Here is a 16385-nt window from a genome sequence, read left to right as displayed (position 1 = left end):
CCGGGCTCCGCCTCCTCCGCGTCGTCGTCGCCCCGCGGCCGCCGGCGGCCCGTCACCCTCGGCCCGACCGCTGGGCCCCCTCCCCTGGCCGGCGCGCTGCTGGCCCCCGCGCGGTCCCGGTTCGTTGGCGGCGGCAGCGGCCGCTCCGCCCGCCCCGCACCGGCTCGGCTGATGACGCTGCAGCAGCCGGGCCCGCAGATTCCGGACGGGCCTCAAGTCACTTCCGGGGCGGGGCGGGGCGGAGCGACGGTGTTGGAGGAGGTGGCGGCGGCGGCGGCGGCGGCGGTGGCGGCGGCGGGAGCCCAGCGGGCCGCGCCTCCCTCGCCGTGGGGCCGGCTCGGAGCCCCCACCCCCGGGCCTCACGGCGCGAGCGCGAGGCTGCCCCACCGGAAACACGAGGCCGAATTCCAAGCTATTGTCCTCCCTCGCTTGGGGTCGCGCGCTCCCTGCGCTGCGGGCGGGAGCCCGTAGTCGCCGTGCCTTCCGACGAGGCAGTGGGCCTAGTCCCTCACCCCGAGTGTGTGGAAAAACCTAGGTACTCTGTATCCATCCCACTTGTTACTTATAGATTTGTTTGCTCAGTCTCCTTTAAGCCCTCCTCTTTCTGGTATTCTTCGGGCCGCCCTCATTCCAAAAAAGTGAATGTTCATTCAACAAATATTAATCGAACTACTGTTTTGTGTGTCAGACGCTCCTTTTAGGCCCTTGAGACGAGAAGAGCACGTGGTTTCTGCCCTCCAGGGTTTTACCGTCAACTGGAGCTTTAGGGAATAAGCAGTTACAAGACAATACTCCTAATTGCTGGGTATGTACGGGATGCCTTGGGAACACCTAAAGAGGAGTTAGTTCAAACTGGAGGGGTGTCAAGTAGCTTTCGAGACGAGATACATAAAACTGAGGTAAAAGGCGTTGAGTGCAGAGCTGGTTAGGAAAAGGAGGAGAAGGTGTATTTTAGCTGAGGGAACAGCTTAGAGGCTGCAAGCATGCACTCCAGGAATTCAGAGAAGTTCAGAATGGCTGCAGATGGCTTGCAAGAGGAGTGCAGGATTGAAACCTAGGAAGAAATACTAGGGAGTTTTCAGACCTTTAAACCTAAAAGCAACAAAAGTCTGAAACATTTTACGCATAGGAATGGCATGATAAAATTTACATTTTCGAAGAATCACTCTTTCTGTAGAGAACAGATTAAAACAGACTCGAATTGGAAACTGGAGGACCCCTTAAGAAGCTGTGACATACTGATGGCATGGATGTCAGTTGAAATGATTGGAGAACTATTGCAGTAAAAAGAATGGCCTCGGCTTGGTAGCTGATTGAATGTGAAGAGTGAAACAATGGGAAGAAACAGGATGATTTCAGATTTCTGGTTTGGGAAGATGGATAGATAATAAAGTCCTTCACGGAGATAGCAGAAACAGATTTGGAGGCTGAATTCCTAAAGGATGGAAAAGTACTTTGATGTATGGATCAGGAGGATGATCTAAACTGAGATATGTATTAGCATTATAGGTAGGATTGGAGAGAATGAGATACAGACTATTGTTAAAAGATAACTGAGACTTATTGAAAATTTTAAGAGTTTATTGAATAAAAATCTATCGGAATTGGACAGGGCCAAACCAGAAGTGGTTAGGAGCCCTGACAGGAAGGAGCCAGGGGAAAGACGTAGGTAGAGAAGGTGTGGAGACAAAAGAAAGATTATTTGATTGGGCACAGCTTAAAACCCAACCGGCTGTTTGTGACTGGTTTTCCTTAGTGTTTAGATTTCATAACCTTGAGGCATTTACACAGATTTTGGGCAAAGACATTAGAGCCACTTCAGTCTAATGGCCTTTATGTAATTAGTTTAACAGTATAAAAAGAATAGGGCCCTTGACCAAACTCTCAGGAGTACCATATTTAAGGATGGATAGAGAGAGAGGAGAGAGACCACAAATACTCATGAGAAGGGGTTAGAGAAGTAGGAGTTCTAGGAAGGTGGGCATTCCTAAAGACGAGTATTTCAGTTGGAGGAAATAATGTACCAAAAGTGGTTGACCAGTCAAGTGAAATGAGACCTGAGGAGAGTTTATTGGAGTTACTGATAAAACAGATAACAACAGTTTCAGGGGTGCTGCAGTGGAAACCAGATTACAATGACAATGGGAAAATAGGAAGTAAATAACTAGAGTTGGTAAAAGCGGACAACCTTTTTTAAGTTTGGGTGGGATGGGCGCCTGGGTGGCTCCATTGGTTAAGGGACTGCCTTCAGCTCAGGTCATGATCCTGGAGTCCCAGGATAGAGTCCTGCATCAGGCTCCCTGCTCAACGGGGAGTCTGCTTCTCCCTCTGACCCGCCCCCCCTCTCGTGCTCTCTCTCATTCTGTCTTTCTCAAATAAATAATAAATAAAATCTTAAAAAAAAAAAAAAAGGAAAGAAAAGCAATCTTAAAAAATAAAAATAAAAAAATAAAAGTTTGGGTGGGAAGAAAAAGAGAGGTAAGGAGGTAGCTGGAATAAAAAGGAATTTTTCAAGGTGGGATATGTTTTAAATATTAATGAGAAGGAACCAATGGAGAAAGGTTGAAGATATGTGGGTGAGGATGACAGAGAGTGGGAGAGAATGTGGAGTCATTGGCCTCTAGCAATAAACCAGACTGTGCTTCCATTGTCAGAGGAGAAAGGCAGGGGAGGATAGGTGCAAAGGCGGAAAGGTTTGCAGATTTGGTGACTGGAGGTTGGAGGAGTTCTTTCTGATTCTTTCTTCTTTCTTTCTTTCTTTCTTTCTTTCTTTCTTTCTTTCTCTCTCTTTCTTTCTCTGTGAAATAAGAGAATAAGAATGATGGGAGGAAGTGGGGCGAAGGAGATTTGAGATTGGAGAAGGTTTAGAGTAGTCTCAAAATTCAGAAAACTCATTAGAGAAACAGTAAAATTACTTGTCAGTTAAGTCTGGAAGCATAAATTTTACTGTCATCTGTGTGAACAATTTAGTGATTTTCCCCAATAATGTTTAGCAGCCCAGGATTATATGCCATGCAGTCTGGTATGATACAATGACAAAGGAATAAGAATGTATGTTGGTGGTAGTGATGGTAATGGTGTTAGCTACCACTGTTGAGCACTTCTCTCAGCCAGTGCTTTACGTACAATATCTCATTGAATTCTCTTTTCCAAGTAGAGATCATTGGCTTGAGAATATTTAAAAGAGAGTGGTTAATGTCAAAATTGGTTTAAGTCTAACTGAAGAGAGAAGAGGGCCGATAGAGAGGTCAGGGGACTCAGATCCTAATGAAGTATAAGAGCAATGTGAAAGGATTAGCCTGAGCAAGGGATCTGGAAGAACAGGAATATTTGGATTTAAGATTTCAAAGAGGCTGTTCCGATGATGTCAGTTTCCCTGGGAATGGATGTCAGAACTGGAAAGGTCAAAAGAATTATTGGAACAAAAAAGATGACGTCTCTTTCTGTTATTCTATATGAGGCTTAATGGAAAACACTAGTGAAACCTCTTCAGGTGAGGAAGTTGGGAGACCTTAAGTTTCTCTGGGGGACCTTTTCTACTCACCATTGGAGATAGTAACCCAAAGCCTGGGGTTAATTTTCTCAGACTACCTCCCAAACATTTTTTTTTTTTTTAATCTTTTAGAGCTCAGGATACTCCACCAAAAGATAACAACCCATCATGCTTTCAGTCAGACCCTGAGGGAGACATTGGCTTCTTATCAGACCCCTCCAGGAGGCTGACTAAAATCCGTTCCTGGGAAGTGCAATAGCCCTTCATGGAAAATATTCCGAAGACGGAGGTTTCTCCTCAGGCTAGAGGAACTGCCTGGGATAATTACCAATCAAATATTTATGCCTTTGGTTCACTACCTGATAATCCAAAAAAAATGACAGGTTGTTAGTTTCCTGCCTTTAGAAGTATTTGAATTGTATTAGAACGATTCATTCTACTATAATCAAATGTCCAAACTCCTGCTGTGTTGCAGTTACTAAAGGCACAAGAATATTGGACCTGAGAAATGAGAGGTTTTTACCCTAGTTCCTATATGATTTTTTCTTAGTAGGCTCTATGCCCAACATGGGGCTCGAATGCACAACCCCGAGATCAAGAGTCACATGATCTACTGACCAAGTCAGCCAGGCACCCTATAGTTCCTATATGATTATTTTTAAGATTTTATTTATTTATTTGAAAGAGAGAATGCGCTCTCAAGCAGGGGAGGGGCAGAGGGACAGGGAAAGAGTCTCAAGCAGATTCTCAATCTCACGACCCTGAGATCCTGACCTGAGCCAAAACCAAGAGTCAGATGCTCAACCAACTGAGCCACCTAGGTGCCCCTCCTATATGATTTTTAAGTTTTGGAGTTTTTGTCCAAAAGCTCTTCTCATGCAGCGTGGCATCCACTTCACTTCATTAGAGTATATTTGGAATTCATTTTTTTACTAAGAGAAAATCACAGCTAAAAAATGAGTTTTTCTATGATTACTGCTTTACAGTCTTTCTCTTTGTTAGGCATTTTGCCATTTTACTATGATGTAACTAGATGTAGATTTCTTTTTATTTATCTTGCAGGGGTTTGTGTTTCTTAAATGAAAAGATTCATATCATTCATCAATCATGCAAAATTTTTGGCTGTTATCTGTTCACAATTTTTCTGTTCCTCTTCTCTCTTTGTAGAATTCCTATTAGATATATGTTATACCTTCTCATTCTAATCTCTATATTTGTTACTTTCATTTTGCAAGTCTTTTCTTCTTTACCTCATTCTGGATAACTTTATCAGACCTATTTCTAATTCATAGAATTCTTTGTTATTCTGCATCTGATCTGTTTAACTTGTCCATTGAGCTTCTAATTCTAATGATTATTTTTTTAATTTTAGAAGTTCTATTTCATTCCTTTCCAAATCTGCTATTCTATTTTCATTTACTTTTGTTCTTTATGGTTCCAATGACTTCTTTAATGATTTTAGACGTGTTTATTTATTTTAGACAATTATATTTATTTTTATTTTATTTTATTTACTTGAGAGAGAGAGCATGAGCAGGGGGAGGGACAGAGGAAGAAGCAGACTTCCAGCCGAGCAGGGAGCCCGGTGTGGGGCTCAATCCCAGGACCCCAGGATCATGACCTGAGCCAAAGGCAGACGCCTAACTGACTGAGCCACCCAGGCGCCCCTAGACAATAATATTTAGACAATCCTTTCTGTTATTTTAGATTTTTAGGGGTGCTATGTGTTTGTTGATTTTTGTTCATGGTGGATCATTTGCTTGTATTTTACAATTTTTTATATTATGAGACTATCTTCATATGGCTTTTTGTCTCTGTGTAAACCCCACATGACCCAGAGCATGTTGTTTGCTTGCACCAGATCCACAGAAATAGCACAGACCCAGTAGTAATCAATATTTATGTTCATTTTTCAGCTAGTGTAAATTTGAATTTCTATCCTATGTAAGTTACAGACCTGGGAATTCAGCCCTTAGAGAATTCTGGGGTTTTTTGCAATATTTTATTTCCAACTCCCTTTGGTCTGAGGCATCAGCTTCTTTCCCCGAGTAGATATCAAAACCCAAATCACTTGCTGTTTCAAGATCCAATAACACTGCCCCAAAATTGATGCAGAATTAACTCACACACTTGTCACTCTGGCTTTCCTTTCCTCTTTGTTTCTGGATCTGGAGATTTTCCTTTTCTGTGTGTGAGCTCATCAATTGTTATCACTTGTTATGTTTAATGCAGCGTTTCTATATAAGGGTTTCTGCATTAGCTCAGGCTGCCATACTCCTGGAACTGGAGATCCTTAAGGAATGAACTTCTAACTGTAGATTATTAGATATCATTTGGAGCAAAAGGGAGTAATCATGGTAGATTAAGAGCTTTTTTAGAATCCTCATATCATATAGCTGGTCGTTGGTGATGCATATCCATCAAGCTATATTTATTTAAGGATTAAAAATGTATGATATTATTATTTAGAAAATGCCTATTTGATATTTGAATGCAAAGAGTTTTTCAGTACAACTGAAGCTCTTTATGTTTCTTCTTTTTGACAAGCTATGAATAATGTAGGAGGTCACAGCTTCCCTCTAATCAAATATAGTAAAGAGATGTATTTTTTAACAGTCGTTGAAGAAATTAACAATAGAGGCAGTGGAGAGATAATAACTAATGCACAAAGAGGATACATACTCTTCCCACCAACCCCCCAGTTTTTATATATATAAATAGAACAGGCCTTGCTCATAAGCAGAGAATGGAATTATCTGCATGAATAATTTGAATAGCCAGCAAGACACTCACACTATATCTGATGCTTAAAATGCTACTCTTTACAATCTGTTTCTTTGTACTAAGCAGAATCTCTTTTGAAATTTACGGATTCATAAGAGGGGTAATATATCAAATCCCTAATTCTCCAGGGTGAATTATATATTCATTAATTCAATAAACATTATTGAGTGCCTCCTGAGTGCCAAGTTTGAGATCATAAGATGAATGACATAGTACTTGTCCTCAAGGAGTTCACTATCTAGTGGGTTGAGGGTCAAATAAACAGATAAATTAAAATTGTAACCAAATGTCAGCTGGGATCTCCCTACCTCTTAAAATCTCTAGATGAAACTAATTGAAACTGCCTTCCATAGACTGAAAAATTCAGTGCCTCACCCAGTAGTTCTGCCAGTTTGGGGGGATGGGAGATTATGTTTTTATAGTAACTCCCAGCTCTAAACTTTTGCTTCTGGTAAACTAGTTCTGTCAAGTGATCATCTTCCCCTGAGGCTTCTGTTGTTCCTGTTTCGGTACTGCTTTAATCTGAACATGGAATCTAGGCTTTTCCCTTATTTTCTACAATTTCTATACAGCAAATCATTCATAAAAGGCTGTGTGTGTGTGAGAGAGAGAGAGAGAGAGAATAAATGTAAGCAAGTTCAAAGAGACAAAGGGGGGTGCCTGGGTGGCTCAGTTGGTTAAGCGACTGCCTTCGGCTCAGGTCATGATCCTGGAGTCCCGGGATCGAGTCCCACATCGGGCTCCCTGCTCGGCAGGGAGTCTGCTTCTCCCTCTGACCCTAACCCCTCTCATGTGCTCTCTCTCATTCTCTCTCTCAAATAAATAAATAAAATCTTTAAAAAAAAAAAAAGAGACAAAGGGATTTATATGCTAGAAATAACAACTTAAAATTTAATATAAAAGTTTTTTCTAAAAGATCCATTTTCTATGTGATTGCTGATATTATGGAGCTCACTGTCAGTGGGCCATTCAGACATTAAACAACTCATTCTACAGGTATTTTAATTATAGTTTTTTTAAATGCTGTAATAGGATAAAGGGAACTCTGATTGTTAGAATAGGGGGACCTGGCCTAGACTAGGAGGCCTAGAAAGATTTCTTTGAGGAAGTAGCAGTTGATGAATGAGGAGTTGGGGGAAAGGATAGTTAAGAATGATCTGGCTAGGAAAACAGCATGAGAGGAGGATTGAGGTGGGGGAAGAACTTAGCTTGGTTGTGAAGCTCAGAAAAGACAAAAGTGTACGGGAAGAGAGGATAAGAGTGGCAGAGAAGGTAAGCAGTTAGGTCATGTAGTATCTTGTAAGTTGGGCTAAGAATTTTAGATTTTATCCTGAAAGCTATTTCAGATACATGAGTATAGTGCTTTGGGCTGCACCCAGATACTTGGAGGAAGCTGAAGGGGTGACATTAGGGTGTGGAAGTCATGAAGCCAAGTGGATAGGTATGCTGCAGGCAGAGACAGAAACATGTGGAAAGTATGTGGAGTTTTCACTGAGCCTAATTAGGCCAGGGAGCAATGAATACAGTATGGCAGGAGCACAGAAAATGTCAATAAGGCAAGAGAGGAGCCAAGAAAGTAAACTGAAACCAGATTACAAATAGTCATGGATCTATGTATATTGATGATAATGATGGTAGTGGTGTTAGCTCATCCCCACCCACACAGAGTGGGCTGCTTTTCTGGACTCAGAATCTAAGTAGTTCAGTTTTTAAGTTGTTGCCTTGTTTTGATTTTTAGGTTAATCTTTTTATTTTGAGTAATTGTAGATTGACCTGTATTTGCAGGAAATAATACAGAGATATCCCTTGTACCTTTTACCCAGTTTCCCAAAATTGGTATTGTCTTGCAGAATTGGTATCATCTGTAGTACAATATTATAATCAGGATATTTACACTGATGTAGTCAAGCAAGTTATAAACACTTCCACACCACAAGGATCCCTCCTGTTGCCCTTTATACTGACATTCACTTCCCTGACCCCTTCCATGTCTCTAATCCCTGGAAATTACTAATCTGTTCTCTTTTTCTATGATTTTATGGTTTCAAGATTAATATATAAATGGAATCATACAGGATATAACCTGTTAGGATTGCCTATTTTCTCTCAGATAACTCCCTGGGGAATTATCCAAGTTGTTGTGTGTGCCATAGTTGGTTTCTTTTATAACTGAATAGCATTCCATAGTACTGATTTACTATAGTTTAGCTTTTGCCATTCCAAGTAAAGTTGCTGTGAGTATTCAACTACAAATTTTTGTGTGAACATAAGTTCTAATTTCTCTGGGATAAAAATCTAAGAGTGCAATTGCTGGGTCATGCTGGCTTGCATTGCTTAGTTTTATAAATAAAATAATGCCAAACTGTTTATGTGGTGATACCTCATTGTGGATTTAATTGACATTTCCCTAATGGAGAGGGATGTTGACCTTATTTTCAAGTGCTTATTTGTTACCTGCGTGTCCTCTTGGGTGAAAAATGTCTGCTCTTTTTTTTTGCCTGCTTTTTAATTGGATTGCTAGGTTTTTTTACTGTTGAGTTCAGCATGTTCTTTATATATTCCAGGTACTAATCCTTGGTTGGATATATGATTTGCAAATATTTTCTCCTTGTTTGCAGCTTATCCTTTCATCCACTTAATAGGGTCTTTTGCAGAGTAAGTTTTTAATTTTGATGAGGTCCAATTTCTCAGTTTTTCCTTTTGTGGATCAAACTTTTGGTGTCAGATCTAAGAACTTTGCCTAGTCCTAGATTCAAAGATTTTTTTTTTTTAAGTTTCATGTTTTACATTTAAGTCCATGATCCATTTTGAGTTAATTTTTGTATGAGTGTGACATTTAGGTCAAGATTCAAATATTTTTTTTAAAGATTTCATTTATTTATTTTACAGAGAGAGAGAGAGAGAGCACGCACACAAACAGGGGGAGTGGCAGGGAGAGGGAGAGGGAGAAGCAGGCTCCCCGCTGAGCAGGGAGCCCCACTCAGGGCTCAATCCCAGGACCCTGAGATCATGACCTGAGCCAAAGTCAGACACTTAACCACCTGAGCCACCCAGACGCCCCCAAGATTCATATTTTTGCCTATGAATGTCCAGTTAATTCAGTTTTAAATAACAACACTTGAAGACTACCAAGAATCTAGTCGAGGTAGCATTGTTCCAAACAGATTCATTTTATTTCAGTCTTTACTCAAACATGCAGTGGAAAGGCACCATCCACTCTTATGATCCACTGTGAGCCAATACTTGAATGAAAATGAAAATACTCTCAAGAACAAAGAGTAAGTTTTATGGTCAGTTCTTAAGTCCATAATTAGTAATACAATGAATACATTTGGCTGACTCTGCTAGAACATGGTCCTGCTAAAAATACACCTAATTTACTTAATTCAGAACACTTTCAATAGTGGGCATCTGTAAATTGTTTTTGACTGCTCAGCATCTGAACCCACTTGCTAGATTTGGGAAATCCTCCCATCTAGGTCTTCGTGAGAAGTAGGCTCCTACTTCTAACTTCAGAAGCCTAAGGAGTGAGATTCACCCTCTACCCACTCCCCTGACAGCTTTGTGATCCAGATTTTGCCACCATGTACTTTAAATCTTGACCAAGTGATGCCAAAATGAAGGGATGACGGATGACATTGGATCTTTGATGGATAAGCAGTCTGGCGTCCGTGGCTGTGTTGTCAGAAGCAGCAGCTGCCTACAGTCACCACTATATCAAAGGGAAGAGATGCTGGATGTTGTTGGCGGCAGCCGCATCTGAACCAGATTGTTTCTGTTACCCTCACTCCCTTGGTTCCAGCCCGTTAGCTAAGAATCTTTCTTAGCCTTTTTTATCAATTCTGTGAGGTACCTAATACTTGCCAATAAATTTATCTTCAACTTAAGTTAGCCAGTGTTGGTTACTGATAGTAAAGATGACTGACATCAAGAACCCTTACTGATACTGTTAGCAAATTAGTCTAAAGCTGTGGTTTAGAGAGCTCCCACCCTCAGAGTTTCTGATTTCGTAGATCTGGAGTGGGGCCTGTGAATTTGCTTTTCTAACAAGTTCCCAGCTGACGCTGCTGCTGCTGCTGGTCAAGTGACCACACTTGATCTTCATCAAGTTGGTGTGATTTTATAGTTTTCTCTCAAAAAACTGCTGATTCGTGTTCCATTGTTTGATTATACCACAATTTGCTTATCCATTCATCTGTTGATGGACATTTTGGTTATTTACAGTTTGGGGCTATTACAAATAAAACTGCCATGAATATTAATGTATAGGTCTTTTTGTGGACATTATTTTCCTTTTCTCATGGGCAAATATGTGGGAGAAGACAACCTGGATCATATGGTAGGTGTATGTATAACTTTTAAGAAACTGCAAGGTATTTTCCAATATGCTGCCATTTTACATTTTTACCAGCAGTGTACAAGACTTCTTGTCTTTTTTAAAAATTTTTATTTATTTATTTGAGAGAGCAAGCACAAGTGGGGGGGGTGGCAGAGGGAGAAGGAGAAGCAGGCTCCCCACTGAGCAGAGAGCCTGATGTGGGGCTCAATCCCAGGACCCCGGGATCACGATCTGAGCCGAAGGCAGATGCTTAACCGATTGAGCCACCCAGGTGCCCCAGTGTACAAGACTTCTAGTTGTTCCACATCCTTGCCTCCTTGGTATATAGTCAGTTTTTTTAACTTCAGCCTTTCTAGTAGGAGTGTAATAGTATCTCATTATGCTTCCAATTTGCATTTTCCTAAGCACTAATAATGGTGAGCATCTTTTCTGAGTACTAATTTACCATTCATTTATCTTTCTTGGTGAATTGCCTATTAAAATCTTTCATCCAATTTTTTGGAGCCGTATTTGTTTTCTTACCGAGTTTCGAGAGTTCTTTATATATTCTGGAGATAAATCCTCTACCATATATGTAACTTGCAAATATTTTCTCCAGTCTGTGGCCTCTTTTTTTCTCACTCTCTTAATAGGCAGAAAGTCATTTTAACCAAAATTATCAAGAGCCTCATCAGTCTTCCTAATGACTTCCCTTAATTGCTTAATATTCAAATTATTCTTTTTTTGAAATACATTCCTTTTCTATTTACTCTGCTCCTCTTGTTAACTGGCATGATTGCAATCTCACTTGGCAACAGCCTTATGTGTGATTGGAAGAATCCTTTAACATCACTTTCATCAACTTCATGAAATCTTGCACTTGTAGCAAAATGTGCAGTTAAATTCTTTCAGTTCATTTGATTTGCACTTGTTTTATATTTGGGGATATTACCACAGTCTCAAAGTTCAAACCAGTGAGGATGTCAACTGAGGAGCAACTGAATGAGATAGGGTAGGGAAAGTAAGTACTGGTGTTTCATATGGAAAAATATTTGAGTTGGGACTCATTTTATAAATGATCAGTTCATTAGAGAATATTAATATGACTTTTGCTTCCATACGGGAGCACAGACTTGTGTAATAAATACTAAAAAAACAAAGCTTGCAAGAAAAGACCCCTCTCTCTCTCTATTTCCTCTTATATCTTGATCCCCCCTCTCTCATTCTGCTGTAGGTACTCTGACCTTTGTTTCTTGATCAAGCCCAGTTTTTTTCTCAATATAAGAGTACCTACTTTTTCTTCTAATCAAATAAGTGGACCAAGAATTTAGATTTACTCCAAGTGCAATAGAAATCAATAGACAAGTTTTTAATCAGGAAAATGACATCATTTGATTTGAACTTTCAAAGGATTTCTCTGAATGGAGAATGGATTATACAGGGATAAGAATGGAAGTAGAGAGACTAATTAGGAAGCTATTTCAGTAGTCCAGTGAGAGATGATGATGACTTATATCAAGGTGAAATAGTGAAGTGTCAGATTTGAGATATTTTGAAGGTAAAACTAACAAAATTTGGTGATAGAATGTGGTATGAGAGAAAGGGAAGAGTCATAGATGACCCCCAGATTTCTGCCTTTGGTAATAGCAGGTATGGTAGACTCATCATTGAGATGGGGAAAATAGAGGGTGGGACCAGGTTTGCGAAAAAGCAATCATGAGTTCCATACTGGCCATACTAAGTTTATCTACACGCCCTAAGTGAAGATTCAAGAAGGCTTTTGGGTATCAGTTTCTAGAGTTAGTGGTAGGAATTAGGCTGGAGATATAAATTTGGAAGTTGTCAGCATATGGATATTTTATTTAATGTTAAGGGACCAAATAAGATCACCTGAAAAACAGTATAGATAGAGAAGAGAGTAAAACCTTGAGGCTCCAAGTGGGACAGAGCACAAGAAACCAATAAAGGAGTATAAGAAAAGGAAAACCAGGACCGAGTGGTGAAGACCAGCTCTGTGTTTGGATATTCACTAGGAGGTTCACTGGAATCAGCATATGGTTGTACTCATGGCTAAGATTTATCACAGTGCTACAGTAAATATGTTGTGCCAGATCATGTGAGAAAAAGACACAGGTGGCGTCTGGAAGAATCCATGAACAGGCTTCCTTAATGCTCTCTTTCTCCTGTGAGGGGTCATATAGAGCACACTCTTCCCCTAGCAGTGAAAATGCAGTAATATGTGTGTGATGTTTCTGTTCAAGGAAGCCCATTAGAGACTAAGTGCCCAAGAGTTTTATCTGTGTCTAATCATGTACGTACCCTTGGTCTGGGCACAGTGAGCTATCATTATCAGTTAAGGAAAAAGGGAACACTACTGAAAATCAAGTTTTCCAATGCTAGCCAAGGGCCAACCTTGCAAGCCCCTTCAAAGGACAGCAATCTCAGGCCTGCTAGGTTAACTCTTTTCTGCACAGAATCTAAAAGGGGCATCACAGAAGCTAAAGGGGGAGAATGTTTCCAGGGAGAGAGATGCAGCTGAAGAATCAAGAAAGATAAGGACCAAAGTGACCAGTGGATTTGACAATATAGAAGTAATCACTGATTCTGATACACAAATTCTGAGGCATGGTGGGACAAAGAAGGTAGATTGAAGAGGATTCAAGAGTGACCTGGGGAGGGAGTAGAGACAGCATGTAGAGATAGGTTATTTCAAGAAGTTTTCTGTGAGGTGAAGGAAAAGAAGGAAAGGTAGTTTAAAGATGGTAGAAGTCAAGAAGAGGTTTTTTACAGATGACAGATATTAGCACATGTTTGTTTTGGGATCAAAATTATTCATTAGAAAGGGAGGGATGATGGAGAGAGTGAGGGATTGGATCCACAGCAGGAGTGAAATGATAGGAGAGATACTCCTTACATTGAACCAGGAGGGAAGAAGGAAAAGACATACAGTTTTGGGAATCCAAAAATGAGCAACTCTTTTTTTTTTTTGCAGGTACACATGCTTGGGCTTTATTTAATACCATGTCAGTGACCAAGGACCAGCTCAGAATCCACAGTTGGGACAGAGTTGTGTGGCCCATGGCTCAGCAGGACTCCCATTCTCGCAGTCTGCCCTCTGCTGACATAAGCCAGGGGGTCGCCATGAAGAAGGTGTGGAACTCAGTTCACTCGCAGGTTGGTTGGGTTTTTTCTTTGTTTTTTTTTTTAAGATTTTATTTATTTATTTGACAGAGAGAGACACAGCGAGAGAGGAAACACAAGCAGGGGGAGTGGGAGAGAGACAAGCAGGCTTCCCGCGGAGCAGGGAGCCTGATGCGGGGCTCAATCCCAGGACCCTGGGATTATGACCTGAGCCGAAGGCAGATGCTTAACGACTGAGCCATCCAGGGACCCCTGTTTGTTTTTTTAAGATTTTATTTATTTATTTATTTATTTATTTATTTATTTATTTATTTATTTATTTATTTGAGAGAGAGAGAGATAGAGAGAGTGCACCAGCGGAGGGGAGAGGAAGAGGGAGAGAGAGAAACAGGCTCCTTACAGGGAGCGTGACATGGGGATCCATTCCAGGGATCTGGGATCATGACCTGAGCTGAAGGCAGACAGTTAACCAACTGAGCCATCCAGGCACCCCTCACTCACAGGTTTTTAGAGCCCTTATAAAATTAACTTTTTATTCAAGCATTTGCTTCTCCTAGAAACTCGGACACTGGTGGGTGGGCCAGGGCGGGCTCTAAGCACTGGCTTTTGTTTCGGTTTAAGCTTGTTCCAAACCCTCCCCAGGGCCATTTTTCCCATGAAGAAGGTGATGGGAAAATTACACTTCTACCAGTCTCTTATAGTACATGTGCTTCTGAAAATTTGTCCTTAAAAGTTCCTTAAAAAGTCAGCTATTTCTTCTGCATCTAATGTTGCTTTTTGACCTGATCCGGCTCTCAGTCCCAGGCCTTTAACTTTTAGTTGTGAGTGAATAAATTCTTCCTTTTCCTTATGAAATGTCAAATTCTGGTTTGCCCAGACTGTTGGTTCCATTCTTGTGTTTCTTGTCTTAATTCTCTTAGCTTTTATTCCAACAGTGATTCATTTTCAGGGATGTAAAAGTGAACAGGTTGAAGGTTTGAATTTTTATCTGGGGTCCTATCCAATCATGGGAAAATTTTTCTGGGAGGGCAGAATCCTGAGACCTGACTCGGTGCCGCATCCCTGAATTCTGTGCCGTGCTCCAGGGAGAGCTGATGGCCAGGCCACCGAAGGCATGGCAAAATGGAGGGAGAAAGGCCCTCCTTGAGGGCTGAGAGGCTGTGATGGTCCATGTCCCCCCACAAAATGAGCAATTTCTGACGGCTTTTATTTCCTCAGAGAAGTATGAGGCAATGACCTCAGTTGAAAGTAGAGAGTGTGGAAAAGATGTGAAAGGTATGAGGAAAAAGGAGAAAGTTGGGAATTTGTAGAGTAAGGAAGAAAATCATTTGGGAAAAAGAATGTATAAAATGGGAAGCTGGCAGGAGAGAGGTCATGCTAGAGGTTTAGGAGGACTGTGTAATTATTTAAAATGTTTTATTAATGAGAGGCAATAATTTGAATTTTTTAAAAAGATTTTATTTATTTATCTGAGAGAGAGAACGAGCAGGGGGTTGGGGCAGAGGGAGAGGGAGAAGCAGACTCCCCACTGAGCCGGGAGCCCAATGCAGAACTTGATCCCAGGACCCCAGGATCACGACCTAAGCCGAAGGCAGACGCTTAACCAACTGAGCCACCCAGATGCCCGATAATTTGAATTTATATCATTGAAATGTTTCAACTTCTACCAAGGTCTGCTTCAAAAGGAAACTATTGTATTGGATAGCAGTTAAAAATAGGAAGGAAAGGATGGGGCCTTCAAGCAAACAGTTCTTTATTACCTCAAAACTACTTTAATATAACAATTTTTTTCCTAAATTACCACTGAACAGTTGAAACTGAATGACCAACTAATCTCCTCAGCCTAAACACACATACAAAATATACCTCTAGCATTACATTATAACTTCCCCAATCAAACAAAACAGGAAGAGTGGTTATGTTTAGCTGATTGTGTGAGATGGTCTGTCATATAGAGTTTCCGTTAAATTCTGATTATCAAGTTAGTGTATTAAGTGGCAGATATGTGTGTGTATGTATGTGTGTATATATATACCTTTCAATACTGCCATGGCAGGAATATCTTTCCATTTTCACAGATATGTCTCATGAACACAAACATAAAATATATTCAAAAGAAGCTTCAAGAATCTTCTCTGATGGACATATTTTTAGTGTCTGTACTGACTCTCATATTTGCTGAACCCCAGCTGCAGCTCTTGTCTCAGAGAACTGCCCTGTTCCTCCCATTTATTCCATTATTACTTTCAGTTGTGAGATGAAAATACTCTCTTTAAAATAAATTGGCTCCTCTAAATAAAGAAATGTTCAAATAGCTACTTTAGTCTCTCATCTCAAGTTAAATCAGAGAAAAGATTTCAGCATCAAACCTGCAGTGACCTTGGTGTTTTTCTCAATACCTAAATCACTGTTACCACATTTCTTAACTTTCTAATGCATGAAATAATTAAACTTAGAATATGCTTTTCCTAGACACAATTAATTCAGTGCTGTGATCAATTTAATTTTTACTTGTATGAATTTTATAATGTGTAACTTTTTATGTATTTCCGAAGTATGTTTTTAAATATTTATTTATTTGACAGAGAAAGACATGATGAGAAAGGGAACACAAGCAGGGGGAGTGGGAGAGGGAGAAGCAGGCTTCCC

At 40.4% G+C, this 16385-nt stretch overlaps 2 pseudogenes; one reads left to right on the top strand and one right to left on the bottom strand.

Moving 5' to 3' along the window:
* Nucleotides 1-262: 262 nt before the first annotated feature.
* LOC123851311 (RNA polymerase II subunit A C-terminal domain phosphatase SSU72-like) overlaps nt 263-16385 on the top strand; it is a 28928-nt pseudogene continuing 12805 nt past the window's right edge.
* On the bottom strand, nt 14353-15787 carry LOC123852019 (cytochrome c oxidase assembly factor 8-like; annotated as a pseudogene).

This window comes from Mirounga angustirostris, unplaced genomic scaffold (assembly GCF_029215605.1).
Source record: "Mirounga angustirostris isolate CCGP_5_RB_7025 unplaced genomic scaffold, mMirAng1.0.hap1 SCAF_10, whole genome shotgun sequence".
Lineage (NCBI taxonomy): Eukaryota > Metazoa > Chordata > Mammalia > Carnivora > Phocidae > Mirounga > Mirounga angustirostris.
Note: the sequence above shows the minus strand (reverse complement) of the source record. Positions and strands in the feature narration are given on the sequence as shown.